Here is a 20,415-nt window from a genome sequence, read left to right as displayed (position 1 = left end):
TCCTGGACTCCGCACGCTTGTGTTTGAACCTGTCACATTACACACCTGCCGTAGGTACATCTTGGCTACCATAGTGTTAGGTGATTGCGTACATGATTGTGTGTTCTACTCCTGGCAGTGGTCGTTTTACCCTTCAGAGCAGGCACTATTAGTACAGGGGTGAATAATTCTGGTTTCACATGTTCTGGATATCATTGACTGTGATCTGCGCTATATTCAGAGAAGCTTAGCCCTGTTTCGCGCATATCCGTATAGTCATATTTAAATGACACTTACCAGCACTGGGCAACACATATTCCCGCTAACGTGTGCTAAACATGATCTGATGACCTGCATCCGATATGCATTATTCGTGCCTTCGGGATTACGTTACATCCCTTGCAGGACGTGGGACCGGGAACATGCATGACGGTCACTGTATTTACCACTTGGGCATCTGGGATTTGTACACGTGTTATGGCATTTTGTATGTGGAATATACTATGGCTGTTACTCCATACTGCAATCACATGGGTAACTCAGTTAGTTTACATATGGATGAGTCCTATTAATGGTATGTCCATGTGATGTTTAATGGATGTGCTCCGGCACTGGGTATGTATATCACAGTGAGCCACACACTATAATGTGCTACACCTTCAAACAACTGTAGTTGGAGCATGCTGGGGTGACAGATACCTGTCATGGGTACTCCCCATGCCTTGACACAACATCCATGATTACATTATGTGGAGCCCCTCATTAACGCACCAGGGAATCCGTGCAGAGTGTGTGGAGAACAGTGATTACACACATGGGATCCAACAATTGCCTCTGCTCCACTGAGCGACAGTTTGTTACTCAATGTTGTGGCAACAGCAGACACTGTTTGCCTTGATTGGTGTATGGCCTCTGACAATCAGGTGTGTACCTACCGATGTACCTAGGAACCTATACACACAGTACCAACATATGCTGATAGGTGGGTGTACTGTTCAGGTGTTGACAATCCTTGTTCCAATAGCTGTTGTGTGTACAATGGTTGAGGGCTGCCTATGTAGGATTCACACAGTAGCCCACCTATACATTACAATTTACAGGTGGTCGTGTGTGTGTGCCATCCATTTTACTGTGTGTGCAGGTGGAGATGTGTGTCATTCCATAGGGGCCTACACAGTCAGAGTATGTGCTATACGTTCACTCTTTGCCAAGGCATAGGCATATTGGGCACACCTCCGTCTGCCTACTGGGGCTGGCACTGGGTGTTCGTGGTCTGAATCCCTCTGTGTCTGTGATGGCCTTGGCAATTGCGGTGGGCTATGAGAGCCTTCACCATTTTGTCCCTGCTGCAGCTGTTTCCGCAGGATCATATTATGTAGCATGGCACATACTATGAAGATGTGGGCACACGTGCCTGGAAAGTACTGCAAGGCTCCACCAGATGTGTCCAAGCAACAGAACCATGATTTCAGCATCCCGGACACCCACTCTATGATGATTCTGGTTTGTGCGTGTGCCTCATTATAGCGTTCTTGCATGGGTGTGTCTGCATTTCTGATGGGAGTCATCATCCATGGCTCCAGTGCATAGCCAGCATCCCCCACAAGGTGGCCATGTGGGATGTCCCCCCTGACAAATACCTGATACAGCTGTGAGGCATGCCAGATATGGGAGTCATGGTAGCTTCCAGGGCTGCCAGCACACACATCCATGATAATGCCCTGGGCATTGCACATGACCTGGTAGTTGATGGAGTAGAATCCCTTGCGGTTTATGTAGTGCCTACCATGCTCACCGGGTGGTGACTTGATATGTATGTGCGTGCAGTCTATCACACCCAGTACCTCCAGGTAGTGTGCCACATGGTGGAAGTGATGCATATTGCTGGCCAACTCCTCCTGAGTTTGGGGGAAGTATATATGCTTATTGGCATGTGGTAACATGGCATCCAGGAACTGGTGTAGTACCCTGGATGCTGATGCCTGTGAGATCCCCATTTTATCTCCAGTTGGCCTTTGAAAGGTACCTGTGGCTAGTATTCGCAAGCTTACTCATACCTTCATGTCCACTGGGATGGGTTCCCCTCTGTTGTTTTTGGATCTCAGGCGTGGCCGGCACAGCTCAACTATTTGCTGTAAGATGTCCCTGTCCACCCTGTAATGCTCTACTATCTCCAGATCATGTAGCCCCTGGTAGGTTACCCTTGGTCTGAACACTCTTCTCCTCCTCCGGGGCCTGCGGTGGTTGTCAGCATCATCCTCCACAACACCATCAGTCTCTAACACATGGTGATGAATCACAGGTATGGCAGCTCCCAACTGTACATTTTAAAAGTTCCCCGTGTGTTTACACCTCTGGTGCAGTGTTTGGGAATACACAGGTGTGTGCGGGGTGCTTTCACACTTTATACTATTGTGCTGTGAATACCGATGATGTCATAGGGTGTGTATGTACTATCGTAGCTACAGGGTATCTTATGTGTTTTACTACAGGAACTACTATTGTGGTGCCTTTGGTGTTGAATTACATTTGGCTGCCGTGGATTACCTCTTGCCCTTCCCTTTAAATTTCTTCATGTTTCACCTACCATTTTCTGGCATGCATCCAGCAGCCTGCTTTCATTTGTACTTTCCTAGACCTGGCTTATCTTGCGTAATGTGTTCTATTGCCGGTCTACTGTAGGTTTGCTTTGCTCTGCTATGACATTTCTCATTTCTTTGCAATCCGACACCTCCCCTATCCTGTTTTGCAGGTTTCTGTGAGCAGACTTGTCAGCTGCCGTCGAATGCCCGCTGTGAGTTAATAGGTGTTAATTGCTCAGTTGTACTCCAATTACCCTACTGTGGCATTTCCTTCTTTTCTTCCCCTGACCTTTCTGTTTGTGCTATGGTGCACGGCGCATGCATCTGCTTACCGGGTTTCGGGCACGTTTTCACCCCGTACACATGCACTTTCGGGCACCATATGTGCTCTCAGCTAAACGATGCTATACCTACCTCCCCACCACTGTCCTGTGGCTTTGCTTAGCAATGGCCGGCCAGATTTGCATTGCTCCAATGTGCTTATAGCTACGGTGGCACACCCCACTGCTGATGTCATGTATACCTCTGAGCCACTCCTCGGTGTTGTAGCGCTGCGCCGTATGGTACATCCTTAATTCGGCGGGACATTTGCGATTCAGTATTACCTGCCTCATTTGAATGGCATTGACTACTAATTCATAGTTACTGCGCTGAACACTGTCACAGACCCTTAGCAACCCTTGCAGCTTGGCTGTGGTGTACCATGCATACCATTGAGTATTATGGTGAAATCCTGATTTGCATTACATTGCGATTTTATGACATTTGTATATATTTTCTTTGTTTTCCCGTTTGCGCACACATGCCCTGTGGTTGTACTTTGTGTTACTGTGGACATGGCATTAAATGTTGTTTTATAGGTGTTCTGCATCTTTTCTTATGCCATTGGCTGTATATTTAGCCATTGGCATATGTTAACTTTGTAATACGTGAGTCTGGTCCACTTTCATAGCTCCGATGTTCTGTTTGGAAAAATGTAAACCGTGTTTTTTGGTTTACATTTCTGTGGGCTTACGCTATGCCTGCACCACTTCATGAATAGCTATGTACCTTCATTTGCATGGTGTGGCACTGTGCATGGGGTGATTAGCATACCTAAGCTGAGGGCTGCGCAGTTCTGGCGTATGCAGGTAGTGCACGTGGAATTGAATCGTACCTGAATTGTTCGGTGGCCATATTTGGCGTTATACTGCCTACGCTACGCCTGCGCCTGACGCAAGCTTCATGAATCCCGGGGATCTTTTTTTGCAGGGTGCAAGCTCCTCTGCACACACACATTATTTATTTATTTATGCATTTAATCATTCATATTTGTTTACATCAAAGGTCCAACTGGGCCAAAATGTACCCATTTTCTGTGGAGGCCTGGGGAGAAACGCTCCAGATACAATAAGTTACAAGTATGCAAGAATGAATATTTACAAAAGAAGAAGAATAAATACTGTTACATTGCAGACTGCATGAAACAGATTATAATGAGTATTACAAGAAATAAGTCTTTATGAGCAATGTACATGGAGAGTGAAACAGACATTTGATAGCAAATGAAGGTTAATAAGTGTAGAGAAGGTAGTGATAAGTATAGTGTAAGTATAGAGAAAAGGAGTGATAAGATGGCATAATAAAGTTTGAGTGAGGCAGCGGGATTACAATATAGGGTAAATATTAAAAAATATACTGGAATGTGTTGGAAGTGAGAGAAAAGAAAAAGCAGATATAAAATACTTATTTAGAGCTTCATCTAGTTAAGTGGAATAAAATAATGTTAGTGCAAGTTGGAAGTTAAGATTTTGGTAGGAAAGAGAAAGAATGGTAGGGTTATAGTACTGAAATCTCAAACAAATTTGAGACAACAGCTTACAAAACCGTCTTTGAGCAGTATGTGTGAACAATGTTTTATATGAATATCAGTAACTGGGAAACATAACAGGAATTAACAAAAGAACAAAAAAGCTGTAAGAAAACACAATGCCTGGCTAAAAGGGCATCAGCTAAGGTAACATAGTACTTATATAGAATTCTTCTCTCTATCAAAGCATAATTATCAATATAAATTAATATTTACATTGATTGGAATGAATTGCTCTAAAAGTCATACTTCACAGCAACCCTTAGAACTGTCAGCTCAGCAAGCTACCAGGATAAAATTAGCATGACACATGTATTGTAACAACAAGGCATGGCTCTTCTATTAGAAGTTTCATAAACATGTATGAATCAGTAATTCTCTCTCAGAAAAATTCTTAAAACATATGAGTAAAAGAATAAAGAAAATGTAAATACATATTTTGTAACGTACATATATATCGACAAACATGAATGGATTAGAGCATGTATATTGCTTTTAGTTCATATGCTGTCTATAGAAAAAAAAATTATCTGCTTTTACTGTATTTGTTTTTTCCTACTTTATTTTGATTTTGCGTCATCTTAAAAGTACTCAATTGTATTTATTACTGCTTGGTGTAACTCATTCTAAGCCTTTTAGTTTAAGCACCTGGGCTTCAGACCAGTTTTACATTAAGAAGGTTTGTGGTCTGCACTGTAGTGGCAGAACAGGTAGCTTACATCCTTCTAAGTTGGGAACTGCTGATTGAGGGCTCAGTGTCTGTTATTCTAAAGGTCTATTAATTCTGGTTTAAGCACTTGGGCTTGAGGCCAGTTATTTTACATTAAGAAGGTTCGTGTTCTGCACTCTTGTGGGAGGAGAGGCTGGACTCTGTCCTTCTGAGCTGGGAATTTCTGGTTAAAGCTTATAGTGCCTGCATATTTCAACTGCTTCTTAATGAAATTGGTACACCTTGTTTGCTATAGCATAGACTAGATCCAGACCTGCTGAATCTAGCTTTGTTTGTATAACTTGAGCACTAATCCAGGCATTCTTTAAAGTATTCAGTTGTATTTATTCCTGCTGGTAGTAACTTGATTAAAGTGTAGCTATCATTTCTAAGTCTTTTGGATTAAGCACTTGGGCTTCAGATCAGTTGTTTTACATTAGGAAGGTTTGTGGCCTGCACTGTGGTGGCAGGACAGGTAGCTTACATCCTTCTAAGTTGGGAACTGCTGATTGAGAGCTCAGTGTCTGTTATTCTAAAAGTGTATTAGTTCTGGTTTAAGCACTTGGGCTTCAGGCCAGTTATTTTACGTTAAGAAGGATTGCGGTCTGCACTCTTGTGGGAGGAAAGGCTGGACTCTGCCCTTCTGAGCAGGGAATTTTTGGTTAAAGGCTTATAGTGCCTGCATATTCTAACTGTTTCTTACTGAAATTGGTACACCTTGTTTGCTGTAGCATAGACTAGATCCAGGCCTGCTGAATCTAGCTTTATTTGTATGCTTGTTGTTTGTTTATTTCCCTGAAACGCTAATTCCACCTAAAACGTGGCCTTTTAGCACTTCTGTGGATCCCTAGTGATATCTGCATTGCTTACTGTACTTCTTTCCTTGTTTCACTTGAAAGAAAGTTACTGTTTGTCATTTTTGCATTTAAGTTGCCTGTAACACATTGCATTTAAGTTACCTGGCACTTGCTCACTAAAGCAATTATATAAGTCAGCTCTAAAAAATTAAAAGCACTACACCCTCACAAACTCCCCTTGAGTACCTTGTTCCTCATTGGCCCTTTTTTTCAATTATAAAGGAATTCCCAATACTATTCTAGCATGTCCAAAGGTCAGTTGTCAATCTCCTCTCCGGTCCAGCTGGTGAATCTGGGAATCTTGAGGCAATGTTACAACTGCCTCATGTACACAGACAACCCTCTCCTCCTCCCAACAAATTCCAACACATGTGAGAGATGCAACCATATAGACAAACTGGAGGCTAAGCTCTCTCAACTCAGTACTGGCGTAACCAGTCAGGAGGAGAAGGAAACCACACTCACTACAATTCCAGTCTCACATAGACCTACCACGACGACAAGCCAAACACATAAACACACAAAAACATACTTGGAGGCTCTAAATAAAAATCTGCCTAAGCAGCAGAAACCTCCAAAGCAGACACCCAAGCAACCGCTACCCCAAAACAAAACACATGCAACACATAGCTCACAAAGCCAGTGTGCCGAACAGTCACAGCCCTTAAGGCTAAACAACACACCTGATACACTTGTAATAGGTGACTCTATCGTCAGGCACACTGACGCCCCGCTCACCAGGCTGAACAAGGAGAAGGTCACGGTGAGCTGCCTGTCGGGCGCTAGGATCCACCACATAACACAAGCACTCAGGTCACTCCAAGGCAAGTACAAATATGACTCAGTCATTGTCCATGCTGGTGTGAATGACCTGAGACGTACCTCCCTGGACTACATGAAAAGAGACATAGAGGAGCTCTCTGAGCATGTAGCCCAGGCCGGTATGACCCTGACCTTGAGTAGCATCTTACCCTCACCAAGAATGATGCCACAATATGAAGACAAGATGATCAATTTCAACAATTGGCTTAAGTGTTGGTGTCATTCAAAGGGGATCAAATGCCTGTCAGCCTGGGATGACATGCTCGACAAGCCACGATGCTTTGCTAGGGATGGCTTGCACCTGTCACCCCTGGGCTTTCGGATATTGGCAAAGGCTCTTGCTACCCCCATAGTGCCTTTTTTAGGCAAGGCTCAAAAGACGAACCCACCTCCATAGGTATCATAAGGGATAAGAAACTAAGAGTAATGCTACTCAACGCGAGAAGTCTAAACCTCAAGATGCACGCACTCGAAATTCTCCTTAGCATGGAGAACATCGATATCTGTGCAGTAACAGAAACCTGGTTCAAGGCTCCCGAGAGCACCCCAGCACTACCAGGTCATACCTCATACCATGCTTTTCGGCCCCAAAACTTGGACCGAACCACAAAAGGAGGGGGAGTATCAATATTCGTCAAAGATACCCACACCTCCAGGTTGATGGCACAGCACGAAGCATCAGAGACTATCCATGTGCGACTAACTGTGGGTAAAACTGTCTTCCAGTTTATAGCCTGCTACAGATCACCCTCCCAAACACAGCAACCCCACTCGGCCTTCCTGAGAATACTGGAAAATATGAAGGTCTCTCCAAACACCATTATATTGGGCAACTTCAACTACCCAAACATAGACTGGGAGCATTACTCTAGCTCCAACACCCTAGCCCAAAGGGTCCTAGAATTTATAAATGCAAATGCTATGGAACAACTTGTTACCACTCCCACAAGAGGGGAAAACATACTGGACCTGATCATCACCAACATGGGGACACTATGCTCCAGACCAGAAGTGTATCCCTCACTGGTAAGATCAGACCATAAACTAATCTCAGTGGATATTCACATCCCAACCCCACCCCCTGCCCAGAAAACTACAGTGAAAAACTTCTCTAAAGCAAATTTCACATGCTTCAAAACCAAGGCGAAATCCTTCAAAGCCCCCGGGCCTGTGGAAAATACGGCCCAGACCGCAGAATCCTTTATAAATGCATTCTATGAACACCTTCAGGAATGCATGGATCATGCAATCCCAAATAAAACCAAGACCCAATCCTCCAAAGGCAGACATCCTGTCTGGTGGACCCCAGCCATAAACAAACTATACAATAGAAGGAGGAAGCTACTACATGATAGAGCAAAAATCCCAAAAAGGGAAGGCATCTCTGATCAGTATTAGCAAAAAACTACGGGCGCTCATAAAATCATCTAAGGCCAGCTTCGAGAGAAAAATTGCACAGGACACTAAGGATAATCACAAGGCTTTCTTTAGTTATGTTAGGAACCTGGGTGGGAATTCCCAGATATGCTCAGAATTAGTCCAAAATGACAAAAAATACACTGAGCCCACAGACATTGCCGACATCCTAGCTGACAGGTTCAGTGCAAACTTCTCCCCCCCCCTCCACCAAAAGGGCAAATATCTATCCCAACAGAGTGCTTCCCCCCTGACATCTCAGATGCTCAGGTAAGAGCCGCCCTCTCCAAAGCAAAAAACACAGCATCAATGGGACCAGATGGTGTCCCGGGCTGCGTCCTACATGAACTCCAAGAAGCGCTAAACCCAAACATAAAACTACTGTTCAATCTTAGCCTTACTACAGGATATGTACCCAAAGAGTGGCGTACAGCAACAGTGGTCCTTCTCCACAAAGGTGGTGCCTCAACGTTTTCTGGAAACTATCGCCCCATAAGCCTGACTAGCTTGGTCTGCAAAGCTATGGAAAGGATCATCATGGGCCTCATAAATAAAGATATTGGGGACCTACAGACACTGGATCCTACCCAGTTTGGCTTTGTAAAGGGCAGATCCTGCCTCTTAAACCTGGTCAATTTCTTTGAAACAGTCACCAAGGCCATTGACGAGGGGAAGGTGGTCCACACAGCCTACCTGGACCTCGCAAAAGCCTTCGATACAATACCCCACTCGGGCATTATAGATAAGCTCACCAGCTTAAATATAAACCCCTATGTCACTAGATGGGTTGCAAACTGGCTCAAGGACAGAACCCACATGGTTAGAATTGCTGGAGCCATGTCACACTCCAAACCAGTTACAGGTGGCATCCCACAAGGCTCAGTCCTGGGACCTCTCTTGTTTGGTATATATTTCTCGGAGGTACAGGCCAACACGGAAGGACTGTGGCTGACCAAGTTCGCAGATGACTGCAAACTGGGTGCCATAATCAACTCTCCAGCCAACACAAGCATCCTCCAAAAGGGCCTCATAGAAACAGACAACTGGTGCCAGAGCCATGGCCTCAAGCTAAACACCAAAAAGTGTATAGTCATCCCTTTGGCAAAAACAAAGTGCCCACAAATTACCACATAGGTGGTAATCCATTAAGTACAGAAGAAGTCATTAGGGACCTGGGGACCCAAGTTGAGAGTAATCTCTCATTTGACAACCACGTGGCCAAAGTGGTTAGAAAAACATTTTATATAGCCCACCTAATCATGAAGGGATTCACATCTAGATCAGGGGAGGTCATCGTGCCTCTTTACTCATCCCTCATCAGGCCCATAATTGAGTACAATGCCCCTTTTGGGATGTACCTTACCAGACACGTGCAGCAACTGGAAAGACCCCAAAAGCACCTCACCAAGAGGATCAAAGGGCTCAAACAGATGCCATATGCTGCCCGGTTAAAGAAACTCCAGCTCTACTCAGTGGACATGCTGCACCTCAGAAAATCCAAATCCCATCGAGCTACGCGCTCGAGAGACTTGAACCTCAGCGCTGAAATAAATAGGACATGCTGGAGGGACAGATTCATAACCCAGAGACTCCCTTCACTCTGGAATAAAATCCCAGTCCAGGTTAGGCAGAGTCCCACAATGACTCTCTTCAAGAAGAATCTTGATGAGTGGATGGGAGATCGTAGGTTTACCCTGGCTATCACTTCTGTGTCACTGTTAGACAGAGGCACAGTATACTAACCTCAAAAAAGGCATAGCAAAATTAATTTAAAATGGGTGGCGAAAGCCAAACACACTCTGGCTAGGCTTATAAATGCCCTAGGGCAGATAGCCTAGTATGAACCTATGAACCTATGAACCTATGTTTTGCATATACATGCTTTACTGCAGACTTGTTTATATGAAGTGCATTCTCATTAAGCATTTGTATTACTTTGTACGTTGCAAACTTTCATTAATTCTTAATCATTGAATAGTACTAACACAATAGATGTTAAATACCGTTACCATACCCGATAGTGACATGGAAACATGAACTCTGCTCTGGGAGACTATCCTCATGACAAAGAAAACTACAACAAACTCATACAAAATAATATGGGAAATCAAATTCCAGAAAGACCTCCTTTTCTCTAATTATTGGAGGAAAATGCAACCAGCTTTGGATGACCACCAGATACAAAATGCAATTAACCTAACTCTGAAAAGCATACCCCTTAAAAAATTGTTGTACATACACGTTATGACAAATAACAGTGCATATTTCATACCTGCATTACTACACAAAATCAGTGCAACAAAATCACCATACTGTCCACACTGCAAGGATCAGATAGATTCAATGCATATATTTTGGAGTTGCAAATGTGTTTATAAACTCTGGAATTCACTGAAATTGCAATTACAAAAAGTGGGATATCAATCATCAACACTCACATGGGAATTTACCATATTACATATTCACCCATCTAACTTCTCAGTTAACAAGCAAACTCACTTATAACCATATTCTCATTAATGAAACTATATATAGCCCACAAATGGATAGACTCTATGAACATCTTTTGGGAGGGTTTTAAGAAAGTGGCTATTAAACACCAATTAGCTCCCAAAATAGTAATGGATAAAAGAAACAAAAGCAGCAAAACTCGAGCAACTTGGAACAAACCTGTAATATCATACTAGCATAAAACATCATGCACACTATAGAGTAACGTGTTATAAAGGAACCTAGCAATATACCCACAAACCCACAACAAAATATGGTATTGCAAACATTAATGTATGTGTTGTTTTTATATTGTTTAAACTTGTTTGAGAAAGCATCTATGTATTTATAGTGTAAATAGGTTTGTTATACGACCTTCATGTTTCTATATTGACTACAATGTATAACTTTCTCTTATGGTCATGTTGTAACTATGAACATTTTTGTGTCTTTTATAAATGCAAAATGAAAATAAAAATTATTGAAAAAAACAGATATCAAATACAACTATAATAATAACGAATAGTCTTTCTTATTAGAACAATTAGAGAAACGATAATGTCATAATAAAGCTGACCAAGGAATTATCTTTAACAAAAATAAATTTCTGAAATTAACTGCATGACCAGATTAGGACACAATGTAGTAACACACACTCTTCCTATTCAAGGAAGGAAAGATAAAATGATTTTGTCCATGACAGCATTATGTAAAACAGGAGGGCAGACGTGCATCATTTAAAAAAAGTATAAATACCTTGTGCCAGCTTGCAATCCTTGCCAGTTACATGGAAAATAAACTGTGCTGACCCAGTTGTCATATTTTGCTTGCTTGTCATTTAGCTGCTTGCTTTTTCTTTCCTCACTTGTTATTTTTCCCTTATAGATGCAGTGCCCCCACATACTTGTACAGGTAGTTAGTTAAGAATTTTGAGGAAAGGTTCAGCCTGGAGCAGTACATGTATGAGGTGTACCTCCCAAGACTATATCAAGAGAGATATCATGTAGCTCTTAGAATATGTGTCCCAGGCTGGTGTAAGCATAGCATTAAGCAGCATTTTACCTTCTCCAAGGATGGTGCCACAATATGAATAGAAGCTGACTGGCTTTAATAATTGGCTTGGTTTCTGGTGTTATTCTAAAGGTGTAAAAACAAAAAAAAAACTGTAGAAATCACAAAAAAAAAAAAAAAAACAACCAGAGTACAAGCAAAACTCTTATTAAATGAAATACAGTTAAATTCTAAAGATGTGCAGTATTTGACAGCATGGAAGGAGATGACCAGCAGACCAGCCTGCTTTGCCAGGAATGGCCTGCATCTATCTCATCTTGGCTTTTGAATATTAGCTACAACATTATCCAACCCCAGAGTGCCCTTTTTAGGCAATGCCAGACTGAAAGTACTTCCAACATACCAAATCAAAAATAAGAAAATCTAAAGATATTACCTCTCAATGCTAGGAGTCTAAACAAAAAACTTCACTCCCTACAAGCTCTCCTCACCCTAGAGAATGCTGATGTCTGTGCAGTCACTGAGAATGATTTCAAGCAATGGAGAGCACACAGGCTATACAAGGCTATAATGCCTTCCACACATTTAGACCAGCTACTACACAGATAGAGACTAAAGGAAGAGGTGTCTTGATTTCAATCAAAAATAAATGTACCTCAAGAACGGTCCAACAGGACAATGCACTTGAGTTTCTGTATGTTCAAATCACCATAGGCAAAATCCCATACCACTTCCTGAAAGCTTTAGGTCTCCCTCTATGACCCAGGGACACCAAAACATGTATTTAAACTTATTGGAAACACACACAATCCAACCTAATGCCATATTCATGTGTGACTTTAATTACCCCACTAATAACTGTCAATCATATATGACATCAGGCACTGAGATTCCTGGATTTTGTAAACACAAAAATTCTGAACCAGATTGCCAATAAACCAAGCAGGGGTGCAAACATATTAGATCTGGTTCTCACTAACATGGGAGAGTCCCAAACACCCCCTATGGTAAGATCAGACCACAAAAGTGTCTCCTCTGAAATAAAAATAAAACCTGGAATTCCAGCTAAACCTGGAATGTTCAGGATCTACTCTAAGGCTAACTTTCTACTATTGAGTGATAACCTGTCAAAATGTCAAGACTCCAGAAACCCAGAAAACACTGCTGCCTGTGCAATACTGTTCACAGAAACCCTATACTAGCATGTAAATAGCTGCATAGATGCAGCTGTACCCACCAGAAAGAAGTACAGAACTAACTCAGGAAACAAGCTACCCTTGTGGAATCATAACTTCTATAGGCTGTATAACAGAAGGAATACAATTATGGCAAAAAGTAGGAGTTGTACCAGCCAGCAGTATAAAAACACTCTTGTCAAAGTAAACAAACAGCTCAGAGGACAAATAATGTCTACCAAAGCCAAAGTTTAGGTAAATTTGGCATCCCAGTCCAAGGACACACAAGGCAGTCTTTAGCTAGCTTTGCAACTTCAAAGACAATACACAACTGTGTAAAGAGCTCATTGTTAATGTAGCCACCTACACTGAGCCAGAAGATATAATAAACCTACTGGCTGATGCATTCATCTTCAACTTTACCCCTCTCTCCCCCTCAACCTCCCCTCAGGAAATACCAGCAAATATAACTCCCCTGAGCTATCAGTACAGAACATTTCCTCAATGCTCACTCTAAGGTTAAGAACACTGCATTGATGTACCTAAATAATATACCAGGATGCCTTTTAAATTGCATGAAACATGACCTACAGCCCCACTGGAATTACTATTCACCTGTAGCCTCCAAACAAGCTTGATGCCTCATGAATGGGGAACAGCAAAAGTCATACTTCTGCACAAAGGTGGGCTATCTACAGACCCTGGAATCTACATATACATAAGTCCCACTAGTCTCATATGCAAAGCCATGGAAGGTATTATCATGGAAATGATCAGTAATGATACAGGAAGCCTCCAGACACTGTTCCAAACCTAATATGGTTTGGTCAGGGGCAAGTCATGCCTAACCAACCTGGTGGACTTGTTTGGGAAGGTCACAAAAGCAATAGATGAGGGCAAAATGGTTCACACGGTCTACCTTGATCTGGCCAAGGCATTTGACACAATACCCCACTCAGGCATTGTTGACAAACAAAAGAGTTAGGTATAAAGCCTTATGCTACCTGGTGGCTAACAGACAGACAACAGAAGTTAGAATTGAGGACTCCATCTCCACAAAGAGGCCAGTCACAGGTGAAGTCCCTCATTGATCAGTCCTGGGACTGCTCCTTTATGGTATCTACTTCTCTGAAGTGCAAGGCCAATGACAATGACCTCTGGCTGACTAAATGTGCAGATGACTGCAAATTAGGAGCAGTCATAGAATCCTCCACCAGCACAAATGTTCTTCAGGAAGGGCTGACACAGAGCCATGGACTAAACCTAAATGCATAATAGTATCCTTCAGGAATCCATCCTCCCCTGGTAACTTTGACAACATACCACAAGAGTTGACGCAGTAGTCAGGAACTTGGGGGACACACAGACAGTAATCTAGCCTTTTACCATAATGTGTCTGCAGTAGTGAGGAAATCATTCTATGTTGTACAACTTATAAACAAAAGTCTGGCATTTAGGTTTAAGGAGAGCATTGTTCCACTGCATTTGGCATTTATCATACTTATCATTGAGTACAATGCCCCCTTTGGTATGTACCTAACGAGGGACATCCAACAACTGGAACATCCACAGAGGTTCTTCAGTAAAAAAAAAAATAAGGGCATAAGTAACATATCCTATACAGACTGCCTCAAGGCCATATCCCTGTATTGTACAGGCTGTTGAGAAAACAAGCAAGGCATTGTCATACTCCACCCTGATGGACTTCCTATAAAACTCACCCCAAAAAAAACAGCACCAGAATTACCCTTTCTATAGACTTAAACCTTACCTGTGATATAAATAGGAACTGTAGCAGAGACAGGTATGTATTCCATAGACTAAACCTTCTCTGGAACAGGCTGCCCATCCATGTGAAGCAGAGTACCTCCCTATCCCAATTTTAGTCGTCCCCTCTTTGTAAATGTTTCATCTTCCAATCCCCTATTTACATGTATATAGGTTACCAGAACTTGTGTATGATTTGGGATGCATGACTAGGCTTAAATAGGCCCTTGTAGTCATTAGTCTAGTACACGACTATAACTCTATGAACCAAGCCAGGTTTTGGATAACTGTCCTGTTAGTTTATGTTTAAGTGAAGGAAGACTGGAGATAAAACTGATATCATGAGGCAGACATTTCCAGCTTTTTGCTACAGAGTATGAGTAGAGACTTTTACCATGAAATTTGTTTGGTTTATGTGTCATAACTAGTTTTTTATCCTTTAAACACACTAGTCTACTGGTGAGATAGTTACACAGGATAGAATTAAGGGGCAGACAGGTTGCTAGTCTGTGTACAAGTTTATTAGCAGTTGTAAATTGTATGTTAGTAAGATAATGTGGAAGTTCAAACCATCTGAGAGACTGGACAGAAGTACAGTGGTGGGATTTATATTTATAACTAGCTACAAACTTAGGTAGTTTGCTGTAGCAGATTTCTAGTTTATGTTTTAGTGTGGACATATTAAGAATTGGGGAACCATATAAATGTGACAGTAAAAGGTATGTGGTGTCCAGTGCAGTTTTGGTGGAAATGCTGAGAAATCTTTCAGTCTACACAGTATTGTAAGCTTCTTATATTTTTTATTTTTTTTTTTTTATGTTGTTCTGAATATGAAAATCAAATTTGAGGTTAACATTTATTGTTATACCAAGAAGTTTTGCACAAGGGACTTCTTATATTTCTGTGCTATTCTGGGAACAGATTTTGAAGTTATTTTTCGCAGTGGTAAGAATTTTAGAAGTACAAAGCAAGAGTTTGGTTTTCTTGGGGTTAAGTAGAAATTGGTTCTTAGAGATCCAAGTCTCAATAGAAGTAAATGCTTCATGTATTGTAGCTTGCAGGTGAGGCAAAGCATTGGAAGAGCAGTTGAGAGTGGAATCATCTGCATTTTGATTATAGAGCCTTAAAAGGAAGAGGTGTGAAGACTATTGATAAATATATTAAAGAGAAGAGGACCAAGAATGGAATCTTGAGGAACACTAGCACTTTTGGTTAGATATGCTGAGATTAAGCACAACCCTCATTAAATTTATATACCAACTCTGAGATCACACTAAAATGGGGAATGGGTGAATTTATCACTCCCCAGTGTACAGTGATGCTGCTCAAGAAAAGTAGATACAGTTTAATAATTTGATTTTTTGATCAACTGTACTGATGTTCCTATACTTCTATGAAACAACTTTTCAGTGTAGAGTACTTTTTATTGCCTGCTGCAGATACAAATGTCCAATGGGTGTGTCAGCCTCAAGCATATTGCACAATGTACTCAGTCTGAACATAGGCATATGACTGAATTCAAATCCAACCCAAGAGAATATCACTGTGAAACATTTAGACATTTCTGAATTTCTCTGTTATCTTATTTTGCCTAACTACCATACTTGGTGCTTCATTTTACCGTCTGCTTTCATTGATATAAGTATAGCTAAATTAATTTTTTATAGGTTCATAGGTAGGTACTAGGCTATTGGCCCAAGGCCTATGTAAGCCTAGCCAACAAGGTACCCTGGCTTATGCCACCCAAGAAAGTTATTTTCCTGTGCCACTGTTGATCAGAGACACAGAAGTGATCCCCGGGGTGTATTTCCTATTTCCCATCCACTCATCAAGATTTTTCTTGAAGAGTGCTAATGAAGAACTTTCCTTGACATAGATGGGTAGCCTGTTCCAGAGTATGGGAAATCTCAGGGACAGGAATCTATCCCTCCAGCATGTCATGTTTATTGTGGTGACAAGGTTTAGGTCCCTAGAGCTTGTAGCTTGGAGGGCTTGGGATTTCTTTAGGTGTAGCATGTCCAACAGCTCTGGGTTTGACATAGCTTTATATGTTAGGCAGAAATCACCTCGGAGTAGACGATATGCTATGGAGTAAAGCTGGAGGTTTTTTGGGTGGTCAGTGTAGGGCATTTGTTTTAGGCCAGTAATCCTCTTTGTGAGGTACTTCTGTGGCCTTTCCAGCTGCTGCAGATGTCTTGTGAGGTACATTCCAAAAGAGGCATTGTACTCTATAATGGGTCTAATGAGTGTCGAGTAGAGGGAACAATGACCTCTTTTTTCCTGGATGAGAACCCTTTTATGATGAGGTGTGCCACGTAGAAGGACTTCCTGACTACTGTGGCGATGTGACTATCAAAGGAGAGACTACTGTCTACCTGGGTCCCAAGGTCTCTTATCACGCATTCGGTGTTAAGTAGATTGCTGCCTATGCGTTGTAGTTCATGGGTACAGAGTTTCTACCAAAGGGGATGACACTGCACTTTTTGGCATTGAGCTTGAGGCCATGACTCTGACACCAGGCGTCTGTCTCAGCGAGGCCCTTCTATAGGATGTCCACATCATTTGGGGATTTGACTATGGCTCCTAGTTTGTAGTCATATGTGAACTTCATTAGCCAGAGGCCTTCTGTGTTAGCCTGTACTTCAAAGAAGTAGATACCAAACAGGAGAGGTCCCAGGACGGAACCCTGTGGTACTCCACTTGTCAATGCTTTGAGGTCAGATTTGGAGTCTGCAACTTTTACAGTGTGGGTTCTGTCAGTGAGCTAGTTGGCAACCCATCTTGTGATGTAGGGATTTATACTTAGTTTAGTGAGTTTAGCTATAATTCCAGAATGGGGGATGGTGTTGAATGCTTTGGCGAGGTCAAAATAGGCTGTGTAAACCACCTTACCCTCATCTACGGCTTTGGTGACTGCCTCAAAGAAGTCGATCAGGTTCAGAAGGCATGATCTGCCTTTCACAAACCCGAACTGGGTGGAATCCAGAGTTTGGAGGTTACCAATATCTTTGTTTATGAGTTCCATGATGATGCGTTCCATGGCCTTGCAGACCAGGCTCGTCAGGCTAATAGGTCGATAGTTCCCGGAATCAGCGGTGGCTCCCCATTTGTGGAGTGGGATAACTGTTCTGTGCACCATTCCATGGGCACAAAGCCTGATGTGATGCTATTATTGAACATGGTGCTTAAATGGGGAGCCAGTTTGTTCTGAAGTTTGTGTAAAATACAGCCTGGGATGTTGTCCGGTCCCATGAATGCTGTGTTTTTGGCTTTAGAGAGTGCAGCTTTTACCTGAGTAGTTGTGATTACAGGGACTCTGCATTCTTCCTGTATAGATATGGGCTCTTTAGGGAGTGAGAGGGGGAGTAAAGTTAGCACTGAACCTATCTGCCAGGATGTTGGAAATATCAGTTGGTTCTGTAATTTTTGTGCCTTTGTGCTGTAACTCAGAGCAGATCTGGGTGTTGCCATTGATATTCTTGACATAGCTATAGAATGCTTTGTGGTTGTCCTTGGAATTAGTGGCAATTTTGTTTTTGTAGCTAACTTTGGAGGATCTTATAAGGGATCTCAGCTTACAACTGAGGCTGACCAGGGAGCTCCTCCATCCATGGGATTTTACTCTCTTTTGCAACAGTTTCTTCCTTCTGTAGTACAGTTTGTTTATGACAGGGGATGACCAGATTGGCTTCCTTTTTTTGGAGTATAGTGTCTTGATTCTGTTTGGGATAGCACGATCCATGCACTCGTGTAAGTGCTTATAGAGTGCATTTGTGTAGGATTCAGCAGTTGTAACTGTATTGTCCATCTGCATGGGTGTCATGAAGTTCACCACTTCTGTCTTATGAAGCATGAAGTTGGCTTTGAAGAATTTTTTTACTGTGGTTTCCTTAATGGGGGGTGGGGGTGGGATGTGGATATCAAGGGTGATTAGCTTATGGTCAGAGCGGACCAACGAGGAGCTGACTTCAGGTGTGGAACACCGGTCACTCATGTTGGTAATAACTAGGATACTGTTGCCCCTGGTGGGGGTGTGGATAAGATGATCCAGGGAATTGGAGTTTATGAATTCCAGAAAGAATTGAGCTAAGGAGTTGGTACATGAGTACTTTTCCCAGTTAATGGTGGGGTAGTTGAAGTCGCCCATTGTTAGGGTGTTTGTGGAACCCTAATATTTTCCAGTACATCAAGAAAAGAGAAGTGGGAATCCTGGGGCATGGTGAGGGATCTGTAGCAAGCTACAATTTGGATTGCAGTTTTGCCCAGAGTTAGTTGCACTTGGATAACCTCAGATGCATTATGCTGAGCAACTAGCCTGGAGGTGTGGATTTCCTTAATGAATATGGACACACCTCCGCCTTTGGTATTTCGGTCCAGGTTACATGGCCGAAAAGTGTGTTATGAGTTATAGCCTGGTAGTGCAGGGGTGCTCTCTGGAGCCTTGAACCAAGTCTCAGTCACTAAACAGATATTGATGTCCATTTTAAGGAGCGCCTCGAGTTAGTGCATTTTGAGATTTAGACTTCTAGCATTGAGTAGCATTACCCTCAGTTTTTGCTTGCCTGTTCCTGTTATGGTGGTGAATTTGTTATTTGAACCTTGCCTAAAAAGGGCACTATGGGGCAGCCAGAGCCTTAGCCAGTATCTGTAATCCTAGGGGTGACATGTGCAGGCCATCTGTGGCAAAGCATTGTGGTCTGTCGACCATGTCATCCCAAGCAGACAGATACTGCATCCCCTTGGAATGGAAAATATGGGTATAAATACAGTGTGTGTTTCTAAATCTACCTATAAGCTAATACTCTCCCGCTGTGGTTATTTCCCACCACAGAAAGAAAGGCAAGACTTCTTTAGTGAAGTGGTAATTCCTGACTGCTAACTTTACACAGAATAGTTGCTCCTTTCAACTCGTGTCATAAATTATAAGATAAATACAAAAATCTTTATGACCGTATGATGATTTTTCTCTGGCAATGGAGGTCCTCATTGCATCTTGAAGTGTTGTCTTGAGAAGAAATGTCTTGTTGGTGAAATTTTCTGTGAAGTTAAGAACTTGAGTGTACTGGAATTCTAGCTGCTGTGCTCTGTTCATAATGGAGAAATTAGGGCTTTAGTGAACTCTACTACAGATCTTCAGAGAAAGGTGCAGCCACAGACTAGCACTGCCTTAACCTCTTAGAAAGAAATGCAAACACTCACAAACACCTCCATCAACAGATATGCACTATACTTAGCCACCCACCTCACTAGGAATCTGAAAAAAAGCATCGCACCTCTGATGAAGCTTGGAATGTAGCACAACATGGAAGCAAAATTTCCTGGCATTTGAGAAAAAAGTGGCTAGATAAAACTGTCCAAAAAGCTGAAGGGATCTTTAAGAAGAAGACACTGGAAGCATGCATGGACCTTCATGATGCTGGTATATGCAACTATACTATACTGAGGCAAGGCATTATGACTAGGTCAGGTGCTTTACCTGAAGTACAGTGACTTATATTTAAAGACTGGCTATTCAGTATGGACAGACTGGAAAACTCAGAAATGGCTGATTTAATGTATATATTTAAATTATGGCTAGGACCTAAATAAATGTTAGTAAGATTCCAGAAATACTGGCTGAAGATGCAGCTAAAATAACCTCAAATGTTCTGAAGAGCTAATCGTTTTAGAAGAATGACTAATATTAAATGAAATTACAAAACCAAAATTAGAGTTAAATGCATCAAATTGCAATTATATGCATTTACTAAAGCATGTT

Source organism: Protopterus annectens, chromosome 10.part0 (genome assembly GCF_019279795.1).
Source record: "Protopterus annectens isolate FY-2018-M chromosome 10.part0, PAN1.0, whole genome shotgun sequence".
Taxonomy (NCBI): domain Eukaryota; kingdom Metazoa; phylum Chordata; order Ceratodontiformes; family Protopteridae; genus Protopterus; species Protopterus annectens.
Note: the sequence above shows the minus strand (reverse complement) of the source record.